The sequence below is a fragment of the Cyclopterus lumpus genome, chromosome 14 (assembly GCF_009769545.1).
Source record: "Cyclopterus lumpus isolate fCycLum1 chromosome 14, fCycLum1.pri, whole genome shotgun sequence".
NCBI classification, from domain to species: domain Eukaryota; kingdom Metazoa; phylum Chordata; class Actinopteri; order Perciformes; family Cyclopteridae; genus Cyclopterus; species Cyclopterus lumpus.
In genome coordinates, this window is record NC_046979.1 from 5,225,927 (window position 1) to 5,246,346 (window position 20,420).

Below are 20,420 nucleotides of genomic sequence, written 5' to 3' on the forward strand. Positions count from 1 at the left end.
ATGCTGCCAATTATGTAGCGATAAGGGCAGAGGAAGCACTTAAAGGATCTTTTGAATAGACAGTGTAGGCTGCGGTCGGCACGCCCTCAGTTTGGAGAAGCAGATACGAGTACCGGCACACGTTTTTTTTAGGTGAACGTGGACATCACCTCAAACAAAAAAAGGCAAAATCAGCATCAGTTTAAGTGTACTCTATATTTCCAGTAGCCTACTTATAGCCACGAGAAAGCCGTCGTATGGGCTCTCGCCCCAAAGTCACCAGGCCTGTAATTTAAAACACGCCACCTCGCTCAATTAGTTAGTTTGAGTTTATTGTGTGACTCAACACTAAAAGGATCGCGAAGCAGACGGGCGAAGTCTGATGCATTTAAACAATAGTTTTGATCGGACAAAGATTGGATCACACAGTAACGTATGGAGCGTTAATGTGCATTGTCGGTCAGAGTTTAGTCAAATTATCTAAAAACACGATAATCCAGTTGCACATGAAAGCAGCACCACACCTGCAGCGAGGGGCCAGCCGGACACAGTTAAACCAGGAAGTCAGCCCGCAAACTGTGATGGATGTTTACAATGGACAGTAATGGGAAACAACTGGACTGTTTGCCTTTGTTTTCCTTTACGAATGAGCTGAACTAGCCTGAGGGGTCTGATCGTCTGACTGCTTGTGATTCTTGCTTCGCAGGACTTTGTTGAAGCAATCTTGCCACATTCCGAAAATCTCAGCATATTAAACTTGAGTCAATTTTGTTTTTTGCTGATTTGAAAAAAGGTGTAATAAACCAGAAAGCCAGTCATCAATTCTGACACGTTTTAGTCATTTCTATTGCAGCGTAATTGAAGAAGAAGGAACAAACTATCTTAGAACGGTCAAAATTTCAGGCAAAATGCCAATTTTCAAAAGGCGGTTCGTCAATGCTGCAAAGTCAGTGAGTGAATGTATGCGCCGTTTCTGAACGTCGGTAAAAGAGAGGAGCGGCGCAGCATATGGCTTTGTTTGGAAAATGCCTTTTCTGTTTGAAATGGCCAGACGGAGATATGCAAACCTGAAAACAAAGCCAAATCCTCCGAGGCAAACCAACAGGAAATGTGGGTCAGCAGAAAAACAAAGAACAATGTTGAGGAAAGCAGCACGTAGGATTCATTATGACATGATGTATTCGCCCCCTCTAAAATCTGAGTTTCTCACCCTTCTGGCATATTTGTTTCCCCCAATTCTCAAACATCTTTCCTGCACCATCATTAGTTCCTTCAATTTAAAATTCCAACCTCATTTTCCATCTATGATTGGGAAAAATCTTGACGTCAAATCATCGTATCTGTGTCAGTAATTGCCCGGGCAGCCAACAGATGTGCTTTAAAGTGTCTAATGCAGAAGCGGGAGAGGCTGGGTTGAGTCCTTACATGAGGGGATGTGAGCTGGAGTCAGCACATCAAGGCTGATAACAAGCCCGGGCGCAAAGTCAGTTAAAAGTCAATCAATGTTGTTTCGGGTGAAAAACTTTTGACAACTTCAAATGAGTGGCGGGAGGCTCATTTCGCTGTTTTGTGCCAAGGGGAGAAACTTCTTACCCCGGTAATGATGTGTTGGCTCTGCACCTGAACTCATGTCCAGCTCATTTTAAAAGAGGAGGAACACATTGGCAACCTCTGCAGCCATTTGAAATAACACACACACAAGGGTCTTCTGAAGCTTTTATGTCACTTCCAGTATTGAAACATGGCGTCCCCCTCTGCCATCCATCATCCCATCCAGTCACCGGCTCGACCCCGAGCTAGGTTATTTATAGACCGCCCAACGTAAGCGCTGCATGCTTCTAAACCTGTATCGATTCCCAGCCAGGAGTAACTCAAGCTCCTGCATTAATGATGGGCCAATAAAAAGGGCTAACCATGTGTGTGTGTGTGTGTGTATTTGAGTGTATTAGGTTGATTTTATATGCAAATAAGCACACAACATGACGTCCAAACAATCTGTATTTCCTTTCGCCAAGCTTGTGTGGTTTGCCCCATCCCTGCCTCGATTCCCAACCTCTCCAAACTAAAATACACTCATCCATCCTCATTCTCTGTGATTGCTCCCAGCAACAAATCAGAAGAAATGCATCATGGTTAATTAAGGTTGGTGGCAGGGGAACACCTTGTGGCTGAAAGATGCAGGAAAACAGCTTTTCGAAAAAAAGCAGAAATTGCTGAAGTCGCAAGTGCTGCGGCTAAAGCTGATCTCGGCGGGACTTTGACTGAGGGCCTCGACAGGCACGTCTGAACCCCAAATCAGGGCTGCGTCAGTGAAGAGAGTCCCATACGCTCACCTCCAAAATGTGTGTCGGATTTAAAGTCTGCTGTCGATATGAGCGCTGATGGGGAAATCTTCACACAGTGTGAAAATCAAAAGACCAGAAATCAAGTCGTCTTTGTTTCAGGGATGAGCGAGAACTCTCGTTTATTAATTTTCCCTTTATTTTATTTCTTTTTACGAGAGAGACCTGGCTAAGAACGAAAGAAGCAAGCAGACTGATGCGGCTGTCACACACTGCCGAAAGTACACCCGGCTAAGGTGGAATAAGAGTGAAGAGACAAAAGGAAAAGGTATGAGCAGCTGTCCAGAGAAAGTCACCAATAAAATATATGTTTCCTCTTTAGACCATTAGACATGTTCCGACCAGGACAAGCTATATCTTAATTTAAATTTATCCTGTCATGTCTGTCTGGGTATAGTTTTACCATCACTCACTGGTGGAATCAGATTGCCCCACCTTGGAGCTGATGGTAGATGAAATACGAGTGCCCTCTCGGGTGCCATTCCAGTGAGAAAATTTGATAAAGTGCCAATCCCATCTCTGCTATTAAGGGTATTATAATGGATTATCTGCATGCTTTTAGGTTGTGTTTTTTTTTAAGACTCCCCTTAAGGCAGCTTTTTCAACCGAGTTGCGTTTATGGATAAATAAATGATTTCTCCAGAAGAACCCAAGTTAAATGCTATCAGTGTGAGCTGCTGACAGGTTCAAACTCCTCCGCAGCGCCGAGACATTTCATCTGAGACGTGAGCCCCTTCACATGGTAGGAACGTTGCCAAAATGCTTTTTACGCTTCATCCTCAAAAGGAGTCAGAGTTCACTCTGACGACTTTTGTCCAGTTCGAACAGTTTTTTCCTCTGCCGAGACATTTTTGATGAATTTAGCTTCTGATCTTTAAAGCGTCACAGCTCGTCTACTGTAGGTTTAAGCCTTGTGACCTTTTGACCTCACAACCTCAAGTCTCACAAGCTTGGTTTTTTAATCCTTTAGATCAGGAAAAACACTAAACAATGGGAAAGAGTCAAGATGATTATGAGGAAAATACAACTGTCCATCAGAGTAAATCACTGATCCCGGTAAGAGGCTGGAGCCTATAGGTAGTCACACCATTAACAACGTGTAGTACCAAATACGCCAAATAGACAACTACGTCCCAGAAAGGACTTGTATTCAATACTGAAATGCAGCCTGCTTTCCAGACACAATTAGAAAATGGTCCATGTTAGTGGCAGGTCACAAAATGTTAATATTGCATGTATGAGTAAAATGTTCAATGAAAGGGTTGGTTTTTCCACTGGAATATCTAATAAGAGTATATTATCCAATGGATTTGAAATCAAAGACATGAGGTCATTGAGTCCAGAAGTCTGCAAGGCCTGAAACTGAGTCCTGAACATTTTGAGAAATAATCTTTCACATTAGTTATCATCCCCCACACTAAATAAGCCACAGCGTAAACACACACACACACACACACACACACACACACACACACACACACACACACACACACACACACACACACACACACACACACACACACACACACACACACACACACACACACACACACACACACACACACACACACACACACACACACACACACACACACACACACACACACACACACACACACAGGGTATAAGCCAATAGGCCAACATTAATCAAACTGCAGCCAACTACCAGCACATTACACAGCAGCATGTCATCATAATCAACCATCAGCCAGAACTGGCTGTTAGAAGTTGCAACAGAGTTTAGCATGGAGAAGCATAAAACAAATATCCCTGGCTCGGGGCTTGAGGAAAACAGGAACGCCATTTTCCTTCCAAAAGCAACGGGGAACGGCCTGCTCTTCCGACAGTCGTCTTCTTCTTCCTCCTCTTTGAGGTTTTTAAGGCAGTTACTGCCTCCTTCAGGTGTTTGTTCTCCGTTACAACAATGCTTCAGTTTATTATTCAACAGTGTGTCATAAACATATTTAAAATGAAGAAATTGCTCCCCCGTTCTTTAATTGCTGCAACCAAAGAAATCAGTTTGACACGGATGGATGTATCCTCCAAAACACATGTTGTAGACCCTTCTGAATTGATGGTGAAGCATCGTGGTTGGGCGATCACGTAAAAAATAAAAAAGTTGTTTGAAGTTGATGTTTTTACGGCAATATAAAATAGCTATTAGAGAGCTAATGAACACCAAGTCTAAGCCGCTTATAATAAATAATAAAAACGACAAAAATGTTTGTCATCAATAAAAATACAATACCTCATCATTTGAATTGTGTGTTTTTGTGCAAATAACCACGATAGAAAAGGATAAGGTTGCACATTTTTTGCGGTTTACACTAACTTCGGAGCAGTTAAAAATAATTTTCCAAGATAGATAGATAAAAGAAATAGTCTGGAGCCTTGTTTACCTTGTAAACGAAACGATTTGCAATCATCCAATATGATTCACCGACGATCAATAATCGTAATAAAAGCACTTTGTTACTTTGCTTGGGAAAGGTGTTAATACATATAATTAAGTGTTTTATATATTTGCACATAACAATTAGCAAAGACAATCAATCTCCAGTCAAAAGCCTCTCGCCCACTGATCAGCACAGAGAAACATCTCTCAGAGGACAATGCAGGCATCGGGCTAATACAATAAGCGGCTAATTAGCTTTAAAAAAAACGCTGAACTGAAAATGTTACTAGCGTGTTTAACCACAACCTCACACTGGTGTTCCAAATACAACTGAAAGACAAACGGGAAAAACTTGACATCCTTTCTCCGTGGAGCCTTTTCCAGTCTGCACAGGGGGTGAATTGAAACTCATCCTCCGTCCCTCCCCATGTGGAGGCTGGCAGAATTAATGACCAGCTAAATTTATGAGGGAAAGTTATGAATAATGTTTACGTATTAATCATTCATGGTGGCCAGCCAAGCTCACAGACTACTGCTCCCCTGGAAATTACAGGCTCACCTCGACAACATAAATTATCCATCAGATTTCAATCAGCCCTTCTCGGCACGGCGAGCCAAAGCCAAAAACTATCTCTGCAAAAATACTGATGGGTGCAAAGTCCAGCGTCTGAGGACCAGCGGGCGGCGTGCGGCGTGCGGCGTGCGGTGCTGATCTATCAATCAATGTATCGACGACAGCTCGTATGGCGAGGACGCAGCAGTTTAAAACACACACTCTTATTTGTTAGTCTCAAAATTAAGGTGCAGTGCGTGGAATGTGTAAACGATAGGTTTGGCGCGGATGACAGAGCTGACATTAGCGGTGTTAATACGGCTAACGTTTTCCCTAAATTAAAAAAATGTATTTACCATTCATCCCCTTGCTTTCCCATTATCTCCTCCCTGGCTTTACTGCATAGATAATCGTTATGAAAGTGATTTTGGACCATCTGTTTTTCAGTTCTCTGTCCTTTCCAGAGACTCTGTAAGATATTTTTTTATTTTTATAACAGCCCTGTTTCTGGTCTGTGTCTCTCCAACACAAACCATTTCCGACCAATTCCATGCATTTCCCCAACTAAACACAAAATGGTGTCTGTGGTGTTTCCAGCAATGTGCTGAGGTTCTTTTATTTTCTTTATTTTCAACCTGAATGTTTATCATATATTTAGCTGACGGACATTGTGTTAAAAATGTACTTTTTCAAATGATTTAACACAGACCCTATACCTTATTGCATATCTATTGCCTCTGCATGTTTTTCTACATTCACAAATGCTGAGCCGCAGCCTCGTTGCTAGCTAACGGTGCTGGCGGCGCTAACAGTGCAAACAAAGACAACAGTGCTGACACAGCTAACATGCTGTCAACAAAGCTCAAATAACAACACACACAGGAAGAGCCACTTCATTCCTTGCTCAGGTCGACATTACTCCACTTTACAGAGCTCACAGTTGTTTTCTGCTGTATCAATGCCCTAAATATCTTGTAGAGAACCTTTAATTTCACCAAAATGTTGCAAGTGTTGTGAGATGTTTAAGACTGGAAATTGACAGTGGATTGGACGTGTTTCTGCAAAGTTTGTTGCATGTTGAAACATTTAGGCACAAAGAGGAGGATGGTAAATATTGGTTTAGAGGCAAACAAAAAAATGCATGATTAGTCAAAATGATGACTTACTCGACTTGGACATGGTTCAAACAATTACAGTGTTTCACTCTTTATGAACAGTTAAGTATATGATACGATACCTAGACTGTTTGATATGCCAGAAAAAGAATTTAGTATGTCCCAAATGATCTATTTATGCTAAAAAATACCAGAATGTCAGTCACATTTTGCCAGCCAACATGCTTGTTGTGGTCCTGTATTATTGTCATAGTTTGTCATTTGTTAATTTGCTTTGTTTGGTGTGCAAAAAAAAAAAAAAAAAAAAGGCTAAGTACATTGAAATCATCTGGCTACATCAATAATTTAACGAGCTGATGATATAATGTCACAAACTCACATTAATGAGCTGTTAATCAGGTATTAATGAGTGCAGCTGTGCGGTATGAACATTAGTCATACTCGCACTATTCGCAAAACAAATGAAAAGTGTCTGTGGGGACACATTTGGTCCATCAAAATAAAATATGGATTTGAAACTGACAGAATTGAAGCATCATTGTCCTGTTCAATAGGACAATGACAAGTCTATTTGCAGGATGTTTAACTTTCACAAGGAACTTTCTTTAACTTGGTTTGACGCACGAAATACTATAAACAGCAAAGAAAAACACGCTGGATTGTAAAATGAAGATTTTAAGAGGACACTGCACATTGTGAGGCAGCAGAGTTGCATAATGGTCCGAGAGGCTGGGGTTTCAAACCCTCCGGTCAGTGGGCCTTGCGTGCTGCTGAAGTGTCTCAGAGCAAGGCACCGAATCCCTGCCAGCTACAGGAGGCGAGGGAGAACCAGAACCATGAACCAGAACCATAAGCGGAGGAGAGTAAAATGAAAAATAAATAAATAATCAAAACATTCAAATATCTCACTTGGGAGTGTGTGTCGCTTCCACAATACACAAAGCTTGGATTCTTTTCCTCTTAAAAGAGTCCAAAAGAGTAAAACACTTTATTCTTGGCGTTAATGTGTACTGTAAGAAGACGGGGAGAGCACAGGTTTCAGATGGACTCCCCGACAGCGTGATTTTTAAACACTGAAACATCAGAAGTGAAGACTCAGAGAGAGAGTGAGAGACGTCAAAAGGACAAGAGAAGGCTGGCTGGGTTGAAAATCCTCGCACTCTGTACGTTACTGGTCCAGCGACAAAGCGGCAGAAAGCCAGCGCAATAATTAGTTTCACAGGAGCAGTGTGTTTAAGAACGATAAGCCGTTGCTTTGGGTGAAGAGGAGTCAGCAGATGAGTGTAGCTGCGTGTTATCGGCACAGAGCAGAGGGAGAGGAGCACACTGTAATAACTTTGAGAGACAGAGGTGAGGGGGAAGGATGCTGCAAGTATGATCAAAACGAGATCGGGATCGCATATTCCTGCAAATACAGCTTTTAATTTTGAATCGGTACATTTGTAATAACTCCGAAGGCTTGTTTAAAGGGAATGCCGGGAGGACCGCGCACTGCCATGTGTTTAGGCCTTCAAAGAGCCATTGTGCTCATGCAGCCGGCAGCTTTCATCGTCTTGCTGCATCGCCACAAGAATACACAAACACGCGAGAGAGCCCGAGCCGCGGGAGAAAAAGATCAGACAATTTGTCAGCCAACGTCAGCGGTTCCGCCGCTCACACAAGTTAGCGTCGTCGATACGCGCGCCACAATCATTATTCACGGGGCGTCGCAGTTGCAGAGCTGCTCATGGTGCAGCGCATGTCAGGATGCGCTTGTCAAGTAAGCCTGACCGGCGTGTGATGTGAGGAAGAGGAACATGAGAGGGAAAGCTGAAGTGGCTGCTGGGAAATTGGTCCGAGCTGTACGGGCGAGATGATTTTTTCAGAGGAGCCGTGCAACAAACAATGTCCGCCTGATGTGGCTGATTGGACGGATATCTATTTTCAGCTTCGGCTTTTCTGAAATAAAGTCAAACGTAAAACCCATTTTGGAGCTGATTACAAATGTTTAATTGTGTGTTGATTTGTTTTAGACCGATTCTCAGCTCTGTAGTTTCCCCCATGCTTCACTTCACTTCCTGTTACTGGAAGCATTTTTCAGAGTTCTGCACATCACAGGCGACCTCAAACTGTGGTCACGGATGAAAACACAACTTTAGGGTGCAGCATGCTGGACACAAATCTGCTCTTTTTAAAAATCCCACCATTATTTTCATTATTATTAGTAGTCATAGTAAAAATTAAATGAATTGATTGAGAAATTGGAAGGACTATACATTAACAATTAATAAGGGTCCCCTCTCAATACACAACACCCTATAAATAAACATTCCTCAGCGATAAACACGTCAAGCGGATCAAGTGGATCGAATAAACGGTTAATGGTTTACATTGTAGTTACTTGAAAGCCTTGTGCATCTCAAACAGACACTAAAGGTTGCATCGTGCGTTGGTGTCAGATGCCGAGGGGTGTGACAAAGTGTTGGCATTTGACGCCCTTGGAATGAGACCAAGGAAGCATCCTTGACTTTGAGAAACACCCAAAGACTCCGTCCATTTAGGTTAGTTAAAGACGGATCGGTTTTTGAGAGAGTGGCATCCAGTCAGAGCTGCATTTTACCTTTGCTTGCAGGTTGGGAGGAGCTTTCTCCTTTATTGCTCTGTAAGCGAGCACCAGCATCTTAAACTGAGGGCAAAAGGGTCAGTGGTGCGATTGGGAGACCGAGTGGTGTGATTGGGAGACCGAACGCCAGACAGGCGGCAACATTTAACACATAAAAGCCTCCAAAACTGAATTGACACCATCCTGGGTCCGTAATGCATGGGCAGAATAATGAAATACTTTTTTTTATTTTTTTTAAAAGGTGGAAGCCCCATTACGATCCCTCCACACCACAATAAAAATACATCAAAAAATTAAATATTTCACGAAGCGGGTTTAGAGAAAAACCTCCATCGTCGTATGAGAGGTGGACACACTGACTCCATGTCCAAGTATACGTCTTCATCTTCGCCTCAGAGTTTACTTCACGACTGCTATAATCGAAGACATCTTTGACCTTAAGGCTGAATAAATCTCTGAAAAAAGTTATACATAAATGACAAAAAAAAAGAGGACAATGCGGACAGTCTGGGGGCTTTTTCAAATAAAGCCATGCCATTTTGGTGCTTTGTCACCTGGACAAGCCTGTCGAGCAGGGCTCAAGAGGTTTCATTTGAATCCCTCTTTTTGGAGCCAGTCACCTTGTCAGAGCTATTCTTCGCACTGGCAGAAGGCAAAAGGAGCAACTCAGCAGGTGTTGATCGGTCCAATAGATATCCAGACATTTCATCACCAAAGGCTATATGATATATCTGTTGAGGTATTTCAGTCTGGATTTTAAGTGGTACACTAGCCAGCCAATTAAAGTTGCAATCACAAGAGCCCAACCGCTACCGGGGCTAACAAGACACACGCATTTCAATTAAAAGTGAATTCAAGTCTCAACTCCATGCCTATAATGTCGTCTTAGGTTGCTTAAAGTTTTTGAAAGCAGTTTAAACAAAAACAATAAACTACATTTCAGTTCTAAAAGTAATCCAATCAGTAGTACTGGGTATTGTTTAAATGTTACAGTGCCATTGCCCTTAAATTCAGATACCAATGGACTACTTCATTTGATTCCTTCTCATTCTACTTCATTCGACGTGACCGGAAGCATTCATTTGTGTAAAATACCACCAACCATCACATTTAATTTTCAAAAAATATTGCTCATTATGAAAAGATAAGCAGACCCAGACTGAGCAACTTGTTCAGCGGACGCTGATGGAACCGAAAGCAAATTAAGTATGACAACAGGTAAATGCAGTAGCAGGGAATGAAGACAGGAACGCAACACATACCGGGAAAAAATAGACACTAAACACGGGCTGGAAAACAAAGAAACAATGACACACTGGCACAAGGAGAAAGGAGCAAGAGGACGAAACAAAGGAGAGGAGCCGGATAACGAGGGACAGGTGACAGCGGGGCTAATGAGGGACAGGTGAAAACAATCAGGGCGGGGAAACACACAAAGGCAGGAAGTGAAGTAGTCTGAAGGTGAATGAATAATATGAAACAAGGAAAACATAACAGACAGAAACAAACATGTAATTCTCTAGTTAACTGCAAGCTTCTAAAGATGCAACACTGTCTATTCTTTACCAAAAGGTCAAAGGGCATCGGAGGCAGACTGTGACTGTTGGAAAGAAGATTAGAAGATCTATGATGTCTATAAGTTGCTGCTTGCTGCAATCAATTTTACATTTTATTTATGTAATATTTGTCTCTTTATTTAGTTGTAATTAATTCAAGTCACTATGAGTAGGATCAGAAAAGCACCAACAAAAAACACTCGGCACATCAAAATACTTTATATGATTCTATAATCAAAAATCTTGAAATGCATGATTGTTGTCTCTTTTATTTTCAGTCCATTATTTTGTACCATATAAGCAAAAATAGAAATCGCACTGAAAGCCTCGTCCTTGACATTTGATGCTGCTTGGCAGGATGACGGATGTCCTTTCCTCGACCTGAGCTTTGAACAGAGAGTATAACATGTGTGCGGTTGTGCATCTGGTGTCATGATTTAAGGAACCGTTTATTAATCCCCTAAACTCTGTCAAATATGTGCTTTGACTCATGTGGAATAACTGGAACAATGTCTGCCAATATGCAGTCACACCACCTCTCTCTGCATTAGCGAAACAGGCATTTCCATGTCAGCATTATCATATTCCTGCTTGTACATACAGCATGCATACATTATGGCAGTATTTGGCTCCTTTAGTCTAAGCACTGCCAGCCCTCTCCTCCCTAGTGTGCGGGACCACTTCCAGAGGCGACACAGTGGGGTTCTGTGATTGGGTAGAGAGCTCTGTGCAATGACAGAGCTCTCATTCATTGTGCGTCCACGTTGATGCCTGCCCGCCAACAACAGTAGCAGAGTGGCAGCTGATGTCATCGTTCCTGTCAGTCATCAAGCTAGTCTGTCAGCCTCGTGGCTTCAAAGCCACATCAGGTGATTTTAAACTCTGCGACCTCTCATTTCAACCTGGCCTCTTAACTACTTTCCCATATTGCAAAACCGCAGATGCATTGCCAGGCAACGTATTTACTCCTGCTCTACGTGTGTATTAGAGGTATCCCAAAAAACGTTTCCTGCGTAAGTCCACAAAAGGGGCGAGGGCGAAGGCGGATGGTTGGGTCAAAAATACACAGGACTTTAACCCGAGATACAAAGTGATGTTCTGATTTTGACCTACATCGTGATCTTTTACTACCCAACCAAGTAGTTTTTTTTGGGCTTAAACGTAATTAATTGGGCATGCAGTTTCAAAACCAAAAGCACCGCAAGCATTTTTCAGAAACGTTGAGATTCAACGCAGCTACGGTTTGCAGAAACGTGCAATGCGAATGTATTATTCCGGCAACCGGGTTGCTTATTTTCTGGGTCTGTGTCCTGTTCGTTGCCTCTACTCTCTACCACACCTGGGCCTGGTGGGGCTCCAGATAAAAAGGCTCACCCCATGAACATAACTTATCCGTGGCTGACACGGTTGCTGTTTGGTTTTGTTTGCTCCGCACATTTCCACAAATCCACGCATGCTGACAACACTGATTACTGACCCTCCATGGTTGTTTTGTTGGATTAATATTACCCATTAAATAAATTTGTGTTTTTGAAACTAGACAGCAATACTTTGAGATTTTTAGACAAGGTCTGAAGATGATGTGACATTTCCTCTACAACTACCATGAAGACGAATTTAGTTCTGTGGCAAAACAACTATTCTCAACAGCTATTTTCACAGTTTGCTACAGACATTCATGTTCAATGATGATCTGTAATATACTTTACTTATTAAGTGTCAGCGTGTGCCAAAACGCTATGCTAAGATGGTGAATATGGTTTATAAGCTTTAGATGTGCTGATATTTTTGGTTGTTGATACCTTTTTTAAATCAGAGCCAAGCAGTTTAATATCGTTTGTGATGTTCAGAGTGTCCAATTTGATCATCTTAGAATTGCTATTTGCAGGTGACTTGGTGCTGTTGGTCCATCAATCCGTAACCCTTCGCATGCACCGGGGTGAGTTGCAGCTAAGTGTGAAGCCTTCAGAATTGCATCTCTGCTATATGCAGATGACGTGGTCCTGTTGGCTCCATCAAACCGTAACCTTCAGCCCGCACTGGAGGAATTTTACGGAGTGAAACAGACAAGAATGCCAGCCCATCTAATTTCGACCCCTCACCTATGGTCATGCACTTTGAGTAGTGACTGAAAGAATGATGTCGCAGATACAATCCGCCGAAATGAGCTTCCCTTAGCTGGGTGGCTAGGCTCGGCCTTTGAGATACGGTGAGGAGCTCAGACAACCAGAGAGGAGCTCAGGCTCTGCTCCTTTGTGTCAAAAGGGGCCAGTTGAGGTGTGTGTTAGGGCATCTGATTGGGATACCTCCTGGTGAGAGGCCCCAGGGTATAGAACCAGAACATGCTAGAGAGATTATATATCTCGTCTGGCCTGGGAGCGCCTCAGGGTCACCCAGGAAGAACTGTAAAACGTTACTCTGGTTTGAGGGGTGTCTGGAATAATCTGCTAAGCCTGCTGCCACAGCAACCCAGCAAGGATAAGCAGAAGATAATGGAAGGATGAATAGATGGAGCCAAGCTAGCTGTTTCCCCCTTGTATTCAGTCTTAATGCTAATCATCTATGTGCTCCAGCCTCATATCGAGAGTACAGACATGAGAGTAGTATGGATCTTGTGATTGTTGCATCGTATCATTTAACATTTTAATGCATTTTTAATGGTCTATCATGTCATTTCCTGTGTGATACTGCAAAACAATCAGCGCTGTTGATTTTAAACATTGTTGTGTTTAGACATTTTAAATGGTTTGGTTTCAGCTAAAAAAAAGTAAATGTTTTTCTGCAGTTACCCCAATTATGCTAGAGTGGACTTAACCATGTGCACCTTTCAAAGGGGCCCTTATAGACTTGAATTGTTTAAGATACAAGATATAGTGATTATATATGTATACAAGAAATTACAAAATGCCAAATTATTGATTCAATAGTTTACTTATTAATTGTTCAACCTCTATAGTGTATTTAACGCTTGTTGGCTGGCGTGTTGGGCCCTGGGTACTTAGCTCCACTATTTCATCTTGTGGGTATAAAGCGCTGTTTAAAGAACAATAAAATGTCAGAGGGAAAGCTTTACTACAAGCCAATTCCCATTTACATATTTAGTTCAGAGAGAAATCCGGTTCCCAGGCTCTTCAGTTCACATATCTTAATTAACACTGGGTAGATAACGTTGCAAATGTGGCCTCGGATTGGTGACTCAGCCATTACGAGCATAAGAATAATTTCCTTTTCATAAAAATGACATATTCCAGTTGATTGCTTTTGCACTGCCAGCCCGTTATTAGCCTGCCATGCAAATGAAGAAGCAGCTCTACAGTGAGATGGTTTTGACCAGTAAATTGTAAATTGAACCGATGGCTTACACGCACAGATATATATTTAATTGATCATATGCGTCACTTATATTCACCTAATTTCCTGCTTTCACACCTTTTCTGAGAATCCTCCCTCATTTTACCAACGCCAGTTCATCCTATTAGTCACTTTACGCTTGACCTTTTTTTCAGAGTAATACCTGCAAATGTAGTCTGACTGAGAAGACAGACAAAGCTGCTACAACCATTTCTACAGCTTAATAACAAGGTACCAATGACAGTGACATCTCCCAAGAGGAAAGAGGCTCTTCCACTGTATTAAATATCCACTCACTATGACAATCGCTGGCTTAATACAGACATCTGTAGCTGTCTAAAACATTTTAACGTTAAGGTAGCTGGAAGACCACAGGAATTAATGTGTTACACAGTAATGTTGAGACATCAATAATAATTGATACAGAAGGACATGATTCAGGGATATGTTCAGAACATTACCACAATACAGGTTATTTATGGTTCCTCTGTCACTGATGCACAAAAGCATATTACAGTAAAAGATGCTTACAGGTCAATTACAGACCTCAGACTCCGACAACTTGTGCAGTTTCATTCACACACTCAAGCAGGTTTGCACTAGAATCAATGATAAGAGAAGGGGTGGATATTTGTCTTGTTTGCCATAATAATATATATTTTGTATATGGAAAATAATTGATGGTGCTACATGTTATGTATGTGACGTAAAGATATAAATCTGTTTATTTTTATTTTTTAACCAGTACAAACAAAACAGCACAATCATTTTTAAAAGTTGTAAAGTGTGAATGTTAGTGGTTTACCTTTGAACTGCTGGCCGTAATGCTAAGCTAAGCTAAGCTAATCGCCTGCGGGCATATTGAGCAAAAAAAGTGGATTTTTTTATTTTATTTAACTCGCTGCTTAAAACTGAATAAGCATATTTATTATATTATTTTATATTTGGTTTCATTCAGGATGAGCAGCATCAGGTTAGATGTAGCACATATAATATGTGCTACATCTAACCTGTACAAGAGAAGGAACAATGTGCCATAACACCCGGATTGGGTTAGAGGTGCCATGATAGAAGACACACAACCATTCATGCTGAGAGTTCTTATATACTGTTGGTAAAAAGAGCAGAGATCCATTCAGATCAGCAAGGTGGGTTACCCATGCGTCAGAATACCCATGTCACATAATAACACTCAATAAATCATATGGGAGAGAAAGCCATAAAGATAATTACACTTTGGAATGGGGCTAAACAGTTGCACAAAGGTGATTATGAGAGAGCATGCGTCATAATGTCCACAATGCATCGCATCCGCGAGGCTCTTTGGAAAGTGCGCGTTGGCTCATAAAATAAAAATAACATCAACCCATCACTAAACACACTTAACTTTGAACGCACCGATTACAAAAATACGAATGGAGGGGCACGGCGACGTCACGTTAATATCCTCCAGCGACACTTCCCGTGAGTGGAGCTGTCGAGGATGACAAGCCGCTCGCAGCATGGGCTCTGATGTCAGCGGGGCTGTCCTGACCCAACATGTGCAGCTAGTGGAGAAAGCTGCTGGTTTGATGAGGGTAGACCCTTTTTAAGCATGTACAGTTTTTTTCCATTTTTTTTGCAGTATAACATGGTCACACACACACACACACACACACACACACAAACACACACGCATACACACAGAGTCTGTCCAACAGTGCTGAATAATGCAGTGGAGGTTACTGTGCGGTTGCAGGCAAAGGGAGGAGGTGGATGAAGGATGGCGATGCATCGGGAGCCATGGATGGAGAATGGAGTTGTCTGATGCTGATCTCCGTGGCCTCGGGGAGATCTAGTTTACTTCATTTCGCTTTAATGGCTACATTACCAGAGTCAGCAGTTTTTTTTTTTTTTTATACAGCTTGGAATACAACGCTGAGTACACAGTGTCAGAATTTATATACCTCCCAATGCGGGGAGCTTGACCACGGGGGGTGCTGGGAAAATAGTAGATTTTCATGATTCTGAACAGCAGAAAGCCCATTCAATAAAAATGTTTTTTTGAAACGCAGAGTAAATCGGAAATTAAATGAATACCATCCAAAGAGCAGCCACAACAAGAAGCCCACTTCATTTGGCCTATGCCTGTTACCTGTGCACACACCTGTAAACTGAACTGCTTATAATCACAATCATTGGCATTGGTGTAAATCTTACACTCGGATCAAATGCCTATCGCAGTGTGTTTACACCGTGCCCGTTAACTTTTGAAACCACATTCTTCTCTTGATCAGAGAATCGTCCATTGCTCCAAAACATAGCTTAACGCGTGCCCCCTTAATTTTGTCCAATAATAATCATTCAAAGCCTCGGCCGTACTTTGTGTTTGGTGCTATTTTGCTATTTAAGATGGTGACCGTGGTAACCATTACTCCTACTAAACATCAGCATGTTAGCATTGTCATTGTTACATGCTAGCATGCTGACGTTAGCATTCCACACTAGCGTCGCAGCAGATATTTAGATAGTCTTGTTTCCAATTGCCTATACTTTTATCCCTCACACCTTATTTTTGCAACGTATAAATTCCACAGTATGTGGCACACATGCACCCAAGAAACACATTAGTGGTAATTCGGCAATGTGACTGCAATGTCAAAGCACCTCATCAGTGGAACTCTGCATAGCATCGAAAGAGCACGCTGCCATTCATACCAATCTACTGCTCAGACTTTGCATAAGAACATATGGATGGATTAAGTGTCTGATACTTGACAGCTGGGGAAATAAGTAAAGAGTCAGAGACCTATTCTTGCCTCGTCGTCTGTCTGTCTTGTGAAATGACATTTGGTATTCCTCTGATGGATTATAAAGTTATTTATTTATTACTTTTTAAATGGTTTGCTTGCAGTATATGTAATTCCCCGATATATCTTTTTTTTCTGTAGGGATTATGGCATGGCTGAGAAAACTTATTAATATTGGTCTTAGGCAATTAGAGAGGAATGTATCATATAAACTGCAGGCAGCTTGATTCGGTGATTGCTTGACTTTGTAGGAATAAAGTCTGAAGACTCAATATAGATCAACACATAATTGGTGATGACAAAGTTCCCGTTTCACCTGTGTGTGTGTGTGTGTGCGTGCGTGTGTTTGTTGGTTGGGTGCATGACCAAGCAAACACGAATGCCGATAATCAAGTTATCCACTTTGTGAGTTATTATCTTTGACCTTGGAGCTGGAGCAGTTTCAGGATTGAGCCTGAAGAAGAAACACAGTGACAGAAAACAACAGCAGATAATACAAAAATAAAGGTAAATATTCATACAGAACCTTTTTCTTTAAAGGAATAAATGTCCATTGCACCATCGGTGTACAATGAGGCTGTTTTAGCCTTTTGCTAAGATTAATTTGCAATAAAATGTGCAAAAGTCCGAAGCAATCCATTCAATAGTTGGTTGGGTCCGACCAACTGACAGACATTGATATCCTTTGAGACTGATGCTGCCAGCATGGTTAAATGACCCCTTGTAGCCAAAGATATCAACCAATTACAAATGGATTCATCTTAAATATCAACACAATAATGAGATCGGTGTAAAACCAGAGCAGGAATGATAACCTATTGCCAAAGATGGAGACAAAATGGACACACAACGTCTTTAGGTCGCAAAGAGAAAGCCCGAGAAAATAATGAGTTGCAACAACCTATAAAGAGATGAGAGACAGAACCTTAGCACCCAGATCTTTGTCCCCACAGGCATTAATATTGCTCTGAACTCACAATGTGACCTTTAGGCTGATTACAGTGGAGTTCTGGCATCACAAGGGAATCATGAACGCGCACGTGTTGTGCACGTTCTTGGTGTGTGTGCGTGTGTGTATGAGAGGGTCAGGACTTTAATCTCTGGCCTCCTGATTTCAGTGAGGATGACCAAAATCAATCCAACCTGTATGGAGGAAATCAATACCCATTCAGAGGCACCGGGGGAGGGAGGGGGAGTGCAGTGCGGGGGGGGCGCAGGACCAGCCTGCTCCGTGTTCTTGGTGTGGTGGTGACACAGCAGCGTATCGGATCGTGTGCGAAGTTTGTGATGTTTAATACGAACCGTTTTCTTCACGATAAAAAGTGTGTAACTGTTCACATCGTGTGTTTTGTGGACTGTACGGAGAAACGCTCTTTGTGGAAAGACAAATTGTCAAATTTTTGTTTTTTTTTATGTTAATTTTCATAAATAAATAAATTGCACTGGTATGGAGGCAGAAATCTCTGAAGTGACCTTTTCTGTTAAGCCGTGCCATCAACACAAACAACCCTCCAGCCTCAAATGGAGCCGCCCACGCTTTGGATAAGCCCTTCTACCTCAGCAGATGCTTCAGCTTAAGGAAGCAGCTGTGCCCTGCACTTTATCGTAGCTGGGGAGGCTAACCTGATGTGCATTTGCCAAAAAACCAACCGCTTGGTCCACACCCTTGCAGTCTTTTACACGCCGACAGCTCAAGGGACGAAGGAGTGATGACTCGGTTGTGTCAACGTTAGATTGATTTTGAAGATATGTGTCTGGTTAATGTCCCCTCCTCCATTAGAGAGCAAAGACACTTTCATTAACTTGTGTTGGAGTACCAAACAAACACGTTAAAGAGCAGACCTCTGTTGCTGAAGACGTCATTTTCTTAATGCATTAGAGTAGTAGATATTTAAATAAAACGTTCTTCTTTCTACATGGTTCAATTTTACTTGCCTCGGGCAAGCGAGAAAAACCTTATAGCTGAATTTTGTTGCATTCAAAAAAGTTTATTTTACAATTCAAATACATGTTTAAACATGCACATGGGATTTTTGAAAGTACCCTTTTTAGAGTAGCCCAGCCCATAATTTATATATGTCCATCACTTTGACATTTTGTGGGGAACATCCAATAGATTAAGGCATGGCGCTTGTCCCAGCGCCGCCCGGCATGGCGCTCGTCCCAGCGCCGCCCGGCATGGCGCTCGTCCCAGCGCCGCCCGGCATGGCGCTCGTCCCAGCGCCGCACGGCATGGCGCTCGTCCCAGCGCCGCCCGGCATGGCGCTCGTCCCAGCGCCGCCCGGCATGGCGCTCGTCCCAGCGCCGCCCGGCATGGCGCTCGTCCCAGCGCCGCCCGGCATGGCGCTCGTCCCAGCGCCGCACGGCATGGCGCTCGTCCCAGCGCCGCCCGGCATGGCGCTCGTCCCAGCGCCGCACGGCATGGCGCTCGTCCCAGCGCCGCATGGCATGGCGCTCGTCCCAGCTTCGACAACACCATCGACAACACCTTCGACAACACCTTGACCCGGCTTGCTGCCCGCCGCAGGATCTGTCACGCTTTTCCTTCCACTGTCGGAAACGTCTTCTTTGAGAGCTTCCTCCTCAGCTCTGATCTTCTCCAGGAGCAGTTTGTACTTCTGCGAAAAGCTGCTACACCTTGGCTGTTGGAACGCCGATGTCAACAACAGCTTGTTAGGAGCTCTTGGACAAACGAAGCCTTCTTGAACGAAGTCTCCTCCTCGCTTCTTTTTATAAACTGCAAAGCAGTCGCATATTCGAGCGGGCTGAAAACTAGAATACACGGGAAGGCTAGCCCATTCTTCTGGTATCGGACTTAGCACAAATCTTTTGTTTGAAGGCGCTGCAAAAAGATAGCACAAACACAATAGTATCGCTTATAAGGTATTGCTCATTTTTATTACCTTTTTTGAAGGGGACATATCATGGAAAATGCTTGTGCACCTATATTTGGGTACCTACTTACTAACTGATCGGAGATTCAACGAGCCCTTTGGCTTCTCTTCCTACGTCACATGCAGGCTAATAGAGTGAGATTTGAGTATCTCCAATTAGAGAAATACCTTTACAAAGGTGCACTATATTTTTTTTCTCGCAAGCCAATCAGAGCAGGGGGGGACGGTCTTGAAGAGACATGTGTCTTAGAATGTTAAAGCGTGTCAACACTTTCTGGTTATAACCCAAAACACAAGTATGAACCTGAAAAAGAGCATGATATGTCCCCTTTAATGGAGAATATAATGTGCAGATAAGTCCCACAGTAAAAGAGGTATAAGAATAATTAAATTATTAAGCATCAGGCTGTAAAGACAAACAATAAAAGGATGAACATAGAAATATCACATTTCTTAATTTAAAAGATAACGTTGTACATAAGATGATTCTAATGCCTCCATCACACCATGAATAAAAGGCCCAAGAGGCAAAACACCTTGGCTTCAAACTTATTTACTTATTTATTTAAACTGTATTTAATTATAAGAAACTATGGGACATCGAGATTTGTAGATCCTGAAAACCGGTGCAGCAGTGTAATTCTTATTCATCTCTACAGAGAGGTTTGAGGTACGGAGACAGAACCCTGTATTAAAACGTTAAAACGCCCACTTACATGCGCTTGATGTGTTCTGCCCTCCGTCCATGATCGTAGATATCTGGGAATATCCTGCACAAAATCAATATCGGTCCAAAAGAAATGATCAGTGATCAAAAATCACATCATCTGGGGAACCAAGTGTC